The sequence below is a fragment of the Peromyscus californicus genome, unplaced genomic scaffold (assembly GCF_007827085.1).
Source record: "Peromyscus californicus insignis strain IS unplaced genomic scaffold, ASM782708v3 Scaffold_21__1_contigs__length_65335640, whole genome shotgun sequence".
Taxonomy (NCBI): Eukaryota; Metazoa; Chordata; class Mammalia; order Rodentia; family Cricetidae; genus Peromyscus; species Peromyscus californicus.
This window is the reverse complement of record NW_026294514.1, coordinates 34,591,765-34,606,728: the sequence shown is the minus strand read 5'-3', so window position 1 is coordinate 34,606,728 and position 14,964 is coordinate 34,591,765.

Sequence of the window (14,964 nt, the reverse complement as noted above, 5' to 3'; positions counted from 1 at the left end):
TTGGCTTGGTCCATTTTACCAAACTCACCAGATACTGGGATGTCCAAGTAAGTCTATTATCATAGCAGAAGGACAGAGAGAAAATAGGACCTTTCTTCTCACTAGTCTCTTCTGTAGCTAGAGTTTTCCTGCCTGGCCCACAGTCAGGACAAATCTCTGTCACCTGCCAGTCCCACAGTCGTCAGACCCAACCAAGTAAACACAGAGACTTATATTGGTTACAAACTGTATGACCGTGGCAGGCTTCTTGCTAACTGTTCTGACAGCTTAAATTAATCCATTTCCATGAATCTATACCTTGCCACATGGCTCGTGGCTTACCGGCATCTTCACATGCTGTTTCTCATCGTGGCGGCTGGCAGTGTCTCTCTGACTCAGCCTTCCACTTCCCAGCTTTTTTCTCCTCCTTGTCCCGCCTATACTTCCTGCCTAGCCAATGGCCAATCAGTGATTTATTTATTGACCAATCAGCAACACATTTGCCATACAGAACATCCCCCAGCACTCTTCCTATATATGGATGGAAATGAGTAAGTGTCTTTGAATCACGTGGTTGCCCAGAGACCAGGCAAGTAACTCCACCTCCATGGAGAGGATTGACATGGGGGCAGTGGGTTAAGAACGTTTAAAACAAACAAACAAACAAACAAGACAAAAACAAACAAACAAAATAACCTCTTCTCACAGTAACCAGAGGAAGAGAAAAAAAATTCAATTCTCTTTTACAATGCGGAGCCTCCCATGTGAAAGACTCTTGCACTGAAAAAAATAGTTTCCTATATTGATCTGAAACCTCAGACCAGCTTTCATGATCTGCATGATCTGCACTCCATGCAAGCGTCAGTCGTACAAAGAGTGATGAAGATCCATCTCCTTCCTCAAGGAATTTATGGCCTAGGTGCCAGGCCACGTTTGACAGCAAACAACTAGAACACTATACTGTGGGTTTGATTTCTCCCAAGACTTGTTTCTATGAGATTAAGAGTTGAAATATTTATCAAGAAGGTCACTGAGATGAACCTCTGGATGGGATGATGATTCTGATGGAGCAGAGGAAGGATGGAGCCGTGAGCCAGACCTGTTGAGAACCGCAGTTGACACTTGGGCACCATGGATGAGGGTGGTGGGACCTTGAGTGGACCTCCCTGGCTCGTGGATATATTTTTTTGTATCACTGGCTTCTGGAAGGCAGAGATTTGGATAAAGGTCTTTTTTTTTTTTTTTTTTTTTTTTGGTCAGGACTAGCAGCTGTAGGTGGAGTACCATCAGTATTTCTAGTAGCTTGGATAAGAAGTCTTTTTGAGGGGGCAGTCTAGAAAAAAGAACCTGTACATGGGGTTAAGATGCCGCATGGAAACAGCTCTCTCAGAAAACAAGTCTTTCCAATGCTTCATCTCTCCATGCTCTAACCCATTTCTTTTTCCTTTTTTAATTTGCTCAAAGAGAGGAGATGATTCTAGAAGCTCAGGTTGATTATTTCTTCTGCCAATTTACATCGGCTTCATACTTCAACATCTGTGTCTGTTGAAAGAGGAACCAATCTTACTGAAATGTCGCCCTGCAGAAAGTGTTAGCTACTGAAGAGGGGAGGAGGGAATGGCTGCCAGTTTGTCTGGGGCAGTTAGTAAAGCCAGCATCCTGTAAGACACTTGAATTCCGTTCTCTCTCTCTCTCTCTCTCTCTCTCTCTCTCTCTCTCTCTCTCTCTCTCTCTCTCTCTCTCTCTTCTTTTTCTTCTTGTTACTAAGATGCTGTTGGAAGATTCCTCTCTCTGACACCCATAGGCCAGTCCACTGCTTTAACTCATTAATAGGTAGCAGTAGGGATAGTGAGTTGAAAAAACAAAGTGTGAGCTGACTTAAGGCCCACTCAGTGAAGGACCCCATTCCTGACAATGCTTGGGTGACCAAGAACTAGAGACCAGATAGCCCAGGATCCTAGGGTAAAACCAAATACTACTAGTCTTGAAAATAAAAAAAAAAGGGTGATGAAATGACTCTTGATAATCTGCTATACTCGTGGATCAATGCCTTATTCGGCCATCATCAGAGAAGCTTCCTTCTGCAGCAGATAGGAAAAAATACAGAGACCCACAGCCAGACATTATGTAGAGAGAGAGACGTTGGAAAACATAGGTCTAAATGGGATGTCTCTATTAAATCCTCCCTTAGAGCTTAGGGAACTTGTGGAAGAAGAGGTAGAAAGAAAGGAAGAGCCAGAGGGGCAGAGGACTTCCCATGATCCTCTAGATCAACTGAGCAAAACTCTTCTAAACTCACAGAAACTGAGGCAGCAATCACAGAGTCTTCATGGATCTGCAGTAGGTACTTCATGTATATATTATAGTTTTCAGTTTAGGATTTTTGTGGTACTCTTGAGTGTGCAAATGAGTGGGTCTCTGGTTCTTGTGCCTTCTCTTGGGGCTTTTTTTCCTTCTGTTAGTTTTTCTTTTCCAACTTTAGTGTCACATTTTTTGTAGTATGTTATTATATTTTATTTTGTCATGTTTGGTTGTTAGCTCTTAGAAGCCTGTTCTTTTGTAATGAGAGACAGAAAGAGAGTGAATCTGGATGGGAGGGGAGGCGGGGAGGAACTGGGAGGAGTAGAGGGGGAAGAAACTATAATCAGGATACATTATATGAGAAAATAATCTATTTTCAATAAAGTGGAAAAATACAAATTATAATTAAAAATATTATAGAACCAAAAAAATTGAATTACATTATTTCCCCCCCTCCCCCTCTTCCATCCAATTCCTCCTGTGTCCTCTCCAAATTCGTGGCCTCTTTTTTGCTTAATTATCATTGTGACATATATTTAATTAATTAATTAATGTATTCTTACATATTTAATTGTTACTGTTACGTATGTAATGCATATAAATATATAAATATAACTTGAAAAGAGGAGGAGAAGGGGGAGGAGAGAGAGGAGACTGGAGACACAGATAGAAGTGAAGGCCAAAGGAACTATGGATGGCAATGATAATGACGAAGTCCAAAGCCGGGTACTGGCAGAGGAAGAGAAGGGACAGTGGCTCCCAGGGAAGATTCTGGAGATCATATTGATGGAGTTTGAAGACAGGTGGGATGTAGAAGATGAGAATGAGGTTAGCATGAATTTACTCCTCAACCCTCTCTATAGTACAATGGAAAGAGAGGAAGGAAACTCGCTTTTAAACTGCATTTAAACTAAATCAAGCATTTATAAATATCTCATCTGTAAGCTCATGCATTCTCTCATACTAGTGAGTTTTCAGGCATTCAGAACACTTACGGTTGATGATACAGTATCAACCACTTATTGGGAGTTTTCTTTCTTACTTCTGAGGAAGTTGTATTAAATTATCTTATTAAAACTCAGAGAATCCACAGTCCTGGGGACTGTTACTACAAGTTTGATTTTTAAGAAGATGCTTTATTCTCTAAAAAAATTTATTCATCCTTGAGAATTTGCACAAGGTGTTTCTGATTGGTTTAGACCCCCTTTCCCAATTCTTCCCAGATCCACTCCCTCCACTCCCCATTCACACAACTTTGTGTCCATGTTCCCTATCAAGACCAATTTATGCTGCCCAAATATTCTTGGATTTATGACCTTTCAAAGGAGCATGGTTGACTTACCAATGGCTATACTCTTAAAGAAAACTGACTCCCCCTCTCCCAACAGCTAACAACTGCCAATTGCTCCATGGCTAGGGCTTGGATTTTGTGCCCAACTCCCCTCTCCATGCTGGGATTTGATCTGATTTAGGCTTGCACAGGTCTTGTGTGTGCTGTTACAATCCTGAGTTCACATGCAGAGCTGCTCTGCTGGGTTCAGAAGACATCGTTTCCTTCTCTTCATATACCACCACCAGCTCTTCCACTGCTTCTGTCCTCTCTTCTGTAATGATCCCTAACCATCCTTTATTCTTATACCCCATTAAAAGCCTCACCCTAAGTGTTCTTAGTCCCCTGATACTTTCCTGCCCTAACCTGTGCACTGTGTCATTCTGCTTTGGTGATAACACACACTTCTATTATGGGGTTAAGGAGGAAACATGTAACTCCATAGGTAGTTCATACATGTCATTTCTGGTGTATAATGTTGATGGACTGAGAAAAAAAATTTTTATATTGCCAAGAATTCTTGTATAGAAATCAAACTTTCATTCACTTTTTGCTAAGTTTTCAGGCCTTAACAAAACATTGAACCAAATGTATCATGCTTTCTACACTCTACAAATATGGCAATGAACTTTGGAGATGGTTGGAAACTGGACTGTTAACCTCATTTTCTCTTTCATCAGCTGTCTCTTTAGTCAGTGTTGAGCTTGATTTGAATAATAACTGTGTGATATCACATCCCTTTTTTGTTTTTTAGTATAATATTTTATTTCAGTAACACTCTGTCATTGGGCACCAGCTTTTCCAAATAGTGTCCTATTTAAGCTTTCAATAATGTAAGATCCAGTGACTCAGAGGGGTGGGTGAGCTGTAAAATCTCACCCAGCTACTAAGACTTGGACCAAGATTCAAACGTGGCACCTCTCATTTCAGATTCAGTCCTTAAAAAGGATTTTAGCCACATTTAGGATTTTTTCCCCCCCTACATAGGCCAAACAGTCACTTAAAGCATGTGGTTACCAATGATTTTCTTTCTTTGTTGTTTATTTGTTTGCCTATCAACACAGAGAAAATTTACTTTAATTCCATTACTGCTAAAATAAAGTTTAAGTGAATGGAAGTTCCTTCTTGACCTAGAAAAACAAAACAAAACAGAAAACAGGAGACAGATTCATCCTTTACAATCATCCAGTTAACCCAAGGGTTTGCACAGAGTTGTCATTGTTTTTGTGAAATGTTGTGGACTGCTATCCTATTCAATTGAGTCACAACGTTAGAATTTGGACTTTGAAATAAAGACAAACAGATAAGTCTTGGTGATACACAAAGGGTGGCCTCTTTTGCCTTGGATTTGAAGACAGGGATTTCTGTGTTGTTCAGTGATTAAGGGTGCCAAATGTAGCCAGGAACTATTTCAGCAATCATAGATGTTGTTTTTCCAATTGAGCCAATCTGCCAGACTGGCAGACAGAAAACTAACAGAAATATTAAATATAGACAGCTTCTATAGTTGAATCTTGTTTTTCCCTCTCTCTGCTGGAAGCCACTATAAAATAGTAGCTTGTATGGAGGTCATTAAACACACACACACACACACACACACACACACACACACACACACACACACAGATACACATAGCCTGCTGTGTATTCACACTGTTAAATTAAGCCTTTGTGAACTCCAGAGTTAGGTGCCAAAGCAGTTGTTGTCGACCTATGAAGTGATTGAAGTGGTCTTTTATTTATGATACTCCACTCAGACACTCACTGCTGGCTCCCTGTCACACTGGGGAGGACACCCTGCTCTGTTGACCTACACACCTCGGGGAATCATCTTAGGAGAAGGTCTGTTCTTCAGTTTCCAAATTTACACTCTTGAGGTCTTCTTGCGCATTTGAGGGATGTGTACTTGGAGATCTTGATGAATGCCTGATTTTATTTTCAGGGTTTGTGTGCAAGCCTGGCCAACAACGACTCAAAATTACATGCAATTCCCCTGGACATGAATGTATCAGAGATGAATTTAGCCTCTGTGACCACAATTTATGCAGAGAAAAACCCTTCCCTCGTTTCAGAGAAATGATGACGCAATTAGATTGCAACATGCACATGTGGCTTCCTCAGATGCCCCTGAAGTACAAAAGGGCCTTATACAGCCTATATGGCACTACTGTGCCCTGCTCTGTGAATTTTCTTCTCCTTTTCCCCTATTTTTTTTTTGAAATGTATTTCTAACTCTTTTGTTCTGTATTTCTTTGACAGAAAGACGTTTGAAATTATGAAAGGAAAATTTTTGGTAGAATGAATAAATGCTCATTAAGAAAAAAATGTTTCTCAAATGGTTTTACCTAGTGTTAGGAAACACACACACACATACATGTGCTCACACACGCATGCATGCACACATGCATGGTCACACACACAAATATACAAACAGGAGTAGAGTTCCATCTCAGCTGATTTTCTATGGTGACTTCCACCTCTTTTTTCCATCTGTGTAATTAGAACATTGAGATGATGACATGTTTGGAAACCGGTGTTCTTTGAAATGTAGTGCTTTTGATATTACAAGCAGCCTTCACTATTCATCTTTCTGCATGTGCTGGGAATGATGACTTCTTTCTCTGCTTTGAAGAGTTTGAGTTGTCTGAATTTACGCAAATCAATAAGTGATTTAAGGAGAAGTAAGTAAGGGCAGCCCACTCCTAGAACTAGCTGCCTCCCCACAGGGTAGGACGTGAGTCTGAATTGGAAAATAATAATAGATACATTAGTGATAAAGGAGAAAATTTTCATTTTTTACTCAATCCATAGATTGGGTATGGTGGCACAGAACTTTAATCTCAGTATTTGGAAGGCGAAGGTAATCAGGTTTCTGTAAGTTTGAGGCCAGCCTGGTCTATATATTGAGTTCTAGATCAGAGAGAGCTATTCTGTCTCAAACAAAGGAAGAAAGAAAGAACAAATGAAAGAAAGAAAGAAGGAAGGAAGAAAGGAAGGAAGGAAGGAAGGTATGAAAGTTGGCATCTCAGAATACATGACAAACACAATCATTTCTGAATAATTAAAACTTAACTTCTCAAACTTGACTTTTCACTACCAAGTTACAAAACCATTTTCTCCTTACACCCTGAAGGACATAAATGGCCCACTTACCTAATGCATGTGGGATGTCAGCAAACATATATAGCCTTGCTTTTCCGTGCGGAAAATCCCTATATATGACAGACGGCACCTGCACTTGTTTTGTGTGCAGCACACTTGATAGATGGCTCAAAACCTGCAGAATCTTCTTGAACTTCTTGTATTCATTTTCTATACCAGCTTATTGCCACAGCGTTGGTGGTTTTAGACAACTTTTTCCTTCCTACAGTTTTGCAGGACAGAAGTCCTATGCAAGGTCTCTCTAGGCTAAACGCAAAGTGATGGAAGTCTGTGCTCCCTTATGGAGAATGTTTCCTTGTGTTTCCCCAGCTCCCAGATGTGTCCCACTTTCTTGCTTCTTGGCCGTCTTCCATCTTCAAAGTCAGCTATGGGATATCACATCTTTCTCACATTACATGGCTTTCATCATCACATCTCCTCTGTTTTTGCTTCCTTTTCCGTCTCTTTATTCACTTAAAAAAAAAACAAACAGTAACAAGAAAAAAAAAGGACCTCTCATGAATAATATGCCCTCCCAAAACCCATCCTGCAAGACAAGCCCCTTTCTTATTTCATGATCAGCTGAACAAAATTAATCCTATCTGCAATCTTAACCCTTCCTTGATATAAGGCATTATGTATTTAGATGTACATGGACAACTTTGGGAGAACATTATTTTGTCCACTATCCCTTTCTCTCAACTCATGTTCAACTTATAGCAGTTGGAGATGGTGTTCTAGTGCTAGAGAACAACAGTTAGCTGATGTCAGCAGAATCAAAGCTGATTATTCTTTCACTAATATCCAGGAGCCGTATGCCAAGCCAGCACATCTTTGTTCAGTTGGCCTGTATAGACGAGAGTTCTTTATACAGAGTCAAACCAGAACCAAAATATTTTCTCTAGGAATCCCCTAAGACTGTAGTAAAGGAACAGGGCTCTTTCCTAGTAGAAGGGTAGTATTTCTTAAAAGGGAAAACTAATGTCATTCATAACATAGGATCTGCACTTAGTTAGCAAACACATCATTAGCATTTAAGTAGAAATTTACTGGCGCATTTATTTTTAAGAAGGGAACATAGAGGAGACTCCTGGAGTCTGGGATTCAGTCATCACTCAGACCCAACCAAGCCTAGCCATCAGTGGAAGGTGTATCCCATGAGCCATTTCTGGACCATTTTAGAAGGAATCCACACAGGCTTCCATCCTATAATAACCTTCCTGCTTCTGTCTTTGAGGTACCCTTTGAAGTTCTTAAAAAATGTGCAATTTCCCCTTTTCTAGAGCCTAAAATTCTAGCTGTGCTTCCAGGGTCAGATTTGAGTTATTCCCTGTCTGCCTCACCTTGACATCTGGCTGAGTTCTGAATGTAGGCTAGCTTATTATCATTATTTGGTCACTCCATCTTGGGTTTTCTGTATCTTTTTTTCCTTCTTCTGTTTTTACCTCTTCCTCTGACCTTCACTCTTACATTCCTGGGCCTCTTAGAGGCATGTAGAACTTTCTACTCAGTCTCGCCGATCTGGCTAGCTTACAATCCAGTTGTATCTGGTTTTGTCGCCCACATTTCCTGGAGCTTTGAGCTTTGACTGGACAGTAGGCAGTGGTAGGACTTATTAATGTAGAGGAAAATGGCTTAGCAGGGAAAACAGGGCAACCTTTGATGAAACACAGCATTGCTACTATCACTGCAGCTCTTTGTAAGGACTGTGAGGAGTGGGAGTTCAGTCACTCCTTCCCTTGCATTTTGGTATCTGTAGCTTAGAGAAGAGCTGGGGGTGGAGGAATCCCAAATATTTTTAACTGAAGGGATGTTGTGACTGAGGAAAAAAATGACTTCGATGCAGAAATTTTGTCTTGAAAGGTTTCCCCTTAAATGGATGGGTTATTCGTTGTGTTTTTACATTTTTGTTTTGTTTTGTGTTTTTGGTAAACTCTTAGATGGAAATTGCTGCCAGCTTTGTAGTCACAAGTGTTTTTACTAGGACCCTTTGAAAATGAAGAGAGAGGCAAAGACACCAGAAAATCTAGGACTGAGAACAGTACTCTTCAGGGATCTTCTCTAAAACTTCAGCAGCATCTGGGACACAGTTTGGCAGTGGAGTGTCTTGCAGAAAAGCCCGGGGAAGACTATGCTGACTCAGCTAGCAGTAGAGGATTCTGGCTAGCCAACTTCTTTCAAAGTAACTGTGTTACTCAGCAACTTCCTCTGTATGCAAGGTAGGAGAGAGAGAGAGAGAGAATGAGTGAGTGAGTGAGTGAGTGAGTGAGTGAGTGAGTGAGTGAGAGAGGGGAGAGAGAGGGAGGGGGAAGGGAGGAGGGAGGGAGGGAGAGAGGGAGAGAGGGAGAGAGAGAGAGAGAGAGAGAGAGAGAGAGAGAGAGAGAGAGAGAGAGAGAGAGAGAGAGAGAGAGAGAGATGGGAATGTGGCCTCAGAAGACACTAGGAACCATGGGAACCTGGCTGAGAATGTGAAAGACTTCACTGAGTGTGTTAGCAGAGAAGGCACACGAAGGACTAGGGAACCATATACAATGCATATTCCTATTTCATTCTTTTCATTCTTTAATCCTCGGCTCTATGGACTCATAGGATGCTGGAGGGTGGTCAAGTCAGGAAAGTGGGAGAAATACTGTGTCTGCAGCATCCTACTCTCCATCGTCTAGCTGCAAAGTAACCATCTTCACCCACAAATCAATCTTTTAGAGTGGTCTGTGCTACACAGGGCCAGGGAGCATGAACATGGCTTCTAGCTTCCTCAATTATTCTCTATGTGACCCTAATCAATACACGTGGCCCCTGTGTTCCTGTTGTATAAACTGTGAGTGGTCATGAGTGGTCATAGCTGGCCTCTTATTGTGCAGTTTTGAGGAATGTTTGAGGAACTACGAAGCAAACATTAAACACACTGCAAGGCAAACTTTCATAGGGCCCACTAAAAGTTATTTATAATAATTATCATTATTAATGTTTTCCTGCTGAACTTGATGACTTGGGAGACTTACTGAGAGAAGGAACATGTGCTTTGGCTGGATCTTGCTTCTTCTAGGGTTAAGTTGTGGACAGAAACAAGCTCTGTTTTCCCAGGGACTGACTTCAGAGTTTCTCTATACCCTACAATTTAAACATCGGCTGCTTCCAGTTTGACTGTGAAACTGTGGTGCTCTAGAGTTTAATTTGTCCATGCTCAGTTTTTAAAATGTCCTCTGGCATCCAGTTTGTCACCCATAGATCTTATTGCTGATTTTACACTCCATTGTATCAAAGGTTAGAGGTCGGTTTAAAACATGGCAAGAGTGGGCAGTTATAGCGTTTGGCACCTTGTTCTTTATATACAGTGTAAAGCATTTTAGAAATACTAGGCTGGGCGGTGGTGGCACATGCCTTTAGTCCCAGCACTCGGGAGGCAGAGCCAGGTGGATCTCTATGAGTTCGAGGCCAGCCTGGTCTACAGATCGAGATCCAGGACAGGCACCAACACTACACAGAGAAACCCTGTCTCAAAAAAAAAAAAAAAAAAAAAAAACAGAAAAAAAAAAAAAAAAGAAATACTAACCTCAGCAGGGTTCTCACATTAGCCCTAGTTTGAATTAGTCCTTCCAATCTGGGTGGTAAGATTTATGCTTGGAGGTTAAATGGACATGTTCAAGTTCAGAAACTGAGCATCTTTCGAAATGTGGGAGCACAGCTGACTCTTGGGCCTTGCTTTTCTTTTAAGTACTATTTTATTTCTCCTTTCCTAGTCCCCTTCTCTGGGATCACATATATCCTCCAGGCTTTGCAGATATTCTATATCTAGAAGGAATGACATTAACGTGTAACATTTATTCAACTTCACCCCCCCCCACTCCTTTTGTGGATAGAGATCTTCTTACTGATCGGGGGACCGGGGCGGGGGGGGGGGGGGAGAAGAAGGCTATAGTTGTAAGTGTGTTAAAGATAGCAACCACGGTCGCTTATGATGCCATTGCAATGAAGAGAGCTGTAATGACTTTTGCAGGAAGCAGCTGTAAGGACTAGAGATCCAGTCGGGGTATTCTGAAGCCTAGCCCTGGAGCCAGGGTGGTTTACAACCCTCACTGAATTCTTGCTTGTAGATTCTAGCGTTTGCAGCAGACTTTTCTCTGACTTCCTACCCTGAGGCATCCCAGAGCTTCAGTCATTGGCTCTGGGTATTTATAAAGTGGAAAATATTTGTAAGAATATTGAGAGAAGAAGGGAGGGAGGAAGAGAAAGAGGAGAAGATGGAGGAGGATACATATGCTGTATTCTAAGTGATTACTGAAAAAAAAACATTTCCAAGTAAAAACTGAAATATCACATTTCTTTCTTCTTATTATTACTTTTGTTTAGAATAAGGAAGCACTTCAATGCTTTTAAGTTTACCCATAGCTGTGTTAGATAATAGGCAAGCGCATTAAAGGCCTGCCTTTATGGTACTCAAATTATTGACCCATCTATGAAGCTAGATATCTTTTGACTGTATCATTAACTTTCTGCCTTTTGAAAAATTCTTCTAAATTGCTTACCAGGGCTTTTAATTTTTTTTCTATATTATTTGGTATGGGTTAGTTTTCCATGTGGTTTTTGAATTTAGGCTTTCTATGAATATCCAGTTTATGAAGGTAGCCAATTCCTTGCTGACATAAAGGACAATGCATCCTCACGTCACCGTGTGGCTCTTTCCATTTAGTATTGGCTGAAGCTGCACAGACAAGAGTAGTACAGTTTCCCTTTGCTTAGCCTCCTGGCACATTGAGTAAGAACCCACTGCCTCCCAGCCAATGCTAGAACAGACAGCAGTGTTCTGTTCAGGCTCTTCGTCAAACATCCAACTTTGCAAGTACATTCTGAAATGTCATTTGGGATGGTGGTGTTGACATGACAAATTTACAATAGCGTTGTCCAGTTCTCCAGTTAGGCATATCATTTAAAGACCTGCATCGGTGAGGTTACAAAACACAAACATGTCTCTCACAGATCCTAGCCCCTGTTCAAGAAAGCCCCAGTTGTCCATCCAAATAGAAGCATTATATCATGGCTCATTTACTGATGCTTTATTTTAGTGAATATAAATAACCCATGAGGATTCTAGATGTCTACTTCAATGTGAGTCATGGTATGTGCCAACGGTGATGGGCAGCATATCTGAGCAGCTCTGATATCCCTATCTTCATTCTTTACAGAGGCTTAAGTGTCTGCAGGGGTGTATGCATGTGTGTGTGTGTGTGTGCATACATGTAGAGACCAGGAGTTGATAGCAAGTGTATTTCTCAATCAAGTATGTTGCTCTCGGCTGTTTTGTTAGTTAGTTTGTTTGTTTGTTTTTAAGAAGCAGATCTCTTACTGAATCATACACTTTGCTGATTTCCTAGGCCATCTGTGTTAGGATCCTGCTCTCACTCTTCTGGGTCTAATGTCTTATGCCATCAAGGGGGCACGGACGACTGTGTCCCTGCCTTAAAAAGCCACACATGGACCCCCATGCTCTCTCTCTGCACTCCTCTTTCTGTTTCCTCTCTATCCTGCCCCCACCATCTTTCTGTTACTCTAGGCCTGGTTTCTTTCTAATAAAGCTCTTTCTAACTCTGGTAGTCGTAGCCATGGCTCGTAACTTTTCTGCCGTGCCCGCCGACCCACCAGTGCTGTTCATCCTTTCAATCTGTCTAATAATCTCCAGGGATTTTCTTGTTTCTGCCTCTGCGGTATTGAGATGACAGGTACATGCTGCCATGTTGCTCATTTTACATGGACTCTGGGGTTTGAACTCAGATCCCCATGCTTGCACATCAGGTGCTTTAGTTACTGCAACATTTCCCAATTCCAACTTTAGCTACTTCTGAATATCAAAACGAGTGAATACGTTTTATTTTTATTTTTTTTTTCATGGTGCTGGGCATTAAACCTCCCACATGCTGGATGAGTGCTGTACCACTGAGTAGTAGCTCCAGCTTAATCTAAGGCGTATCTTATTGGGTGTTATGTGTACTTAAGATATATTTAAATTTACTTGGAAGTGCCACTAAATGGAAGACTGTATTGTAGTATCAAATGAGAATGTTTTCTTGCAGTGTGTACTAAATTAATACTTTAAACTGATTGGCTTTTAGCTAACTGCCAGAACTTTACCAGACATAAACCGGCCATGCCAACAGGGACACCTTTGATGGTGATTTAGATAATTCTAGGTCATACATAGTCTATCTTATAGATTTTATCTTATATCACCAAGGAAGGAATAGGACTTTGAAGGGAGACCCTTGAAAGCACTTGCTTCCTGATAACCCCTGACCCTCTGAATGGTTATCTGAAAAGTCTCAAAGCAGCCGGCTCATGTAACCTGTTCTTAATCCTGTCTGTAATTCTTCCGGGTCAGGAGCCTGCAAAATGAAGCATCCCATCCCTACCAGCTGAAACCAAGGGCCAGGTGCTAGTTCAGAGGCTTATTTGATGTGGCTCTGTTTTCAAATTGCCTTGAACTGTTGTGGGAATTTGTTCTACCAATAGCTTTGGAGTACAAGCCTTGGGGTACGGCTTCTTGTCTGATTAAGAGGAGAGAGGGGGGGGGGAGTTGTGCTCTCTCTTGGGTGGTGAAGACCAAGTCAGGTGACATGAAACAGCATGTGATCAGTCCCCGTCTTCCTCGGGCAAAGTGGAAGGACTCTGCAACTGGATCTACCGTGTCCTGTATCCGTGAGTCTGTTTCCCCATAGCACCCCTTAATATATATGTATATACATACATACATACACGCATACATACATACATACATACATACATACATACATACATACATACCTTTGTGGTTCTTGTTTCCAGTGGTGCCCAACATGGGGTTTGAACCCACAGCCATGAGATTAAGAGTCTCATGCTCTGCCAACAGAACCAGCTGAACCTCTTTTCCATTTTTTTTTTTTTTTGGTTTTTTTGAGACAGGGTTCTCTGTGTAGTTTTGGTGCCTGTCCTGGATCTCGTTCTATAGACCAGGCTGGCCTTTAACTCAAAGAGATCTGCCTGGCTCTGCCTCCTGAGTGCTGGGATTAAAGGTGTGTGCCACTGTCACCTGGCCCTCTTTTCAATTTTGAGGAGGAGTTTAGTACCCTTTAATAATAATAATAATAATAATAATAATAATAATAATAATAATAATAAATTATCATTTTCTCTTTTTTTCCCCACTCCATGGAGGTATAATGTAAAAACAAAAACAAAAACTCAACATATTCCCCAGTGCTTACTGGGTGGGTAATCATGACCATGGCCTTTCCCCTCAGCTCACTCTGGGAAGAAGACATCAATCAACCTTCTGCCACTACTCTTCTGTAGCTTTTTCTGAATAGCTCTTTCCATCACCAGGGGTACCCATGGTGGCTTCAAGGTAATAGAGCAGCAGTTCTCAACCTATAGGCTGTGACTCTGCCCTTTTCACACAGGGTCACATATCAAATATCCTGTATAGCAGATATTTGCATTACCATTCATAACAGTAGCAAATTACAGTTATGAAGTAGCAATGGGATAATTTTATGGTTGGGGGGTCACCAAAACATGAGGGACCATATTAAAGGGTTGCAGCATTAGGAAGGTTGAGAACCACTGATAGAGAATGCAGGAACATCTAACCAGGTTTCTCAAAGTGTATGTGCAAAGGATCAAGTTCATCCTTCATTTCTAATCCATCAAAGACTGATACTTTTGTGAGAGAATAAATGTGACTTTCAAGAAATAAAAATACCCCATCCAGGTTATATCCCAAGACTGGTAATAAACTTCAGGAAAGTGAAGACTGACGCTCTCTCTCTAGGAGTACCCAGTCTCGTGGATGACAGGCAGATACCTACAGCAAATGATAAGTGGGTAAGATCCAGGAGAGGCGTTTCATCCTAGATTTAGCACTTGAAGGTGCGGTGACAGTGATGCCTCTGGTGGACCCAGATAAGCAGTGATGATGGGGCTAGGTGTCCAGTCTGTCAGGATTTTCCAGGCTGAGAGGTGGGAGAGGGATTTCTGTATCTGGATTTTCAGGATCATGACATCCATGCACTGTGCTGTTCAACGATCTGCCAGAGCTCACACAGTTGGTTAATAATCAATCAGGACTGGAAACCAGGCATTCTGACTTGAAGTCCCTTGCTGGGTTGCATTTATTTCTCATGAGTACTTATGAGTTTGTCATAAACTTGTTGTGCCCTAAAATGCACTAAAAAGGAGTTGAT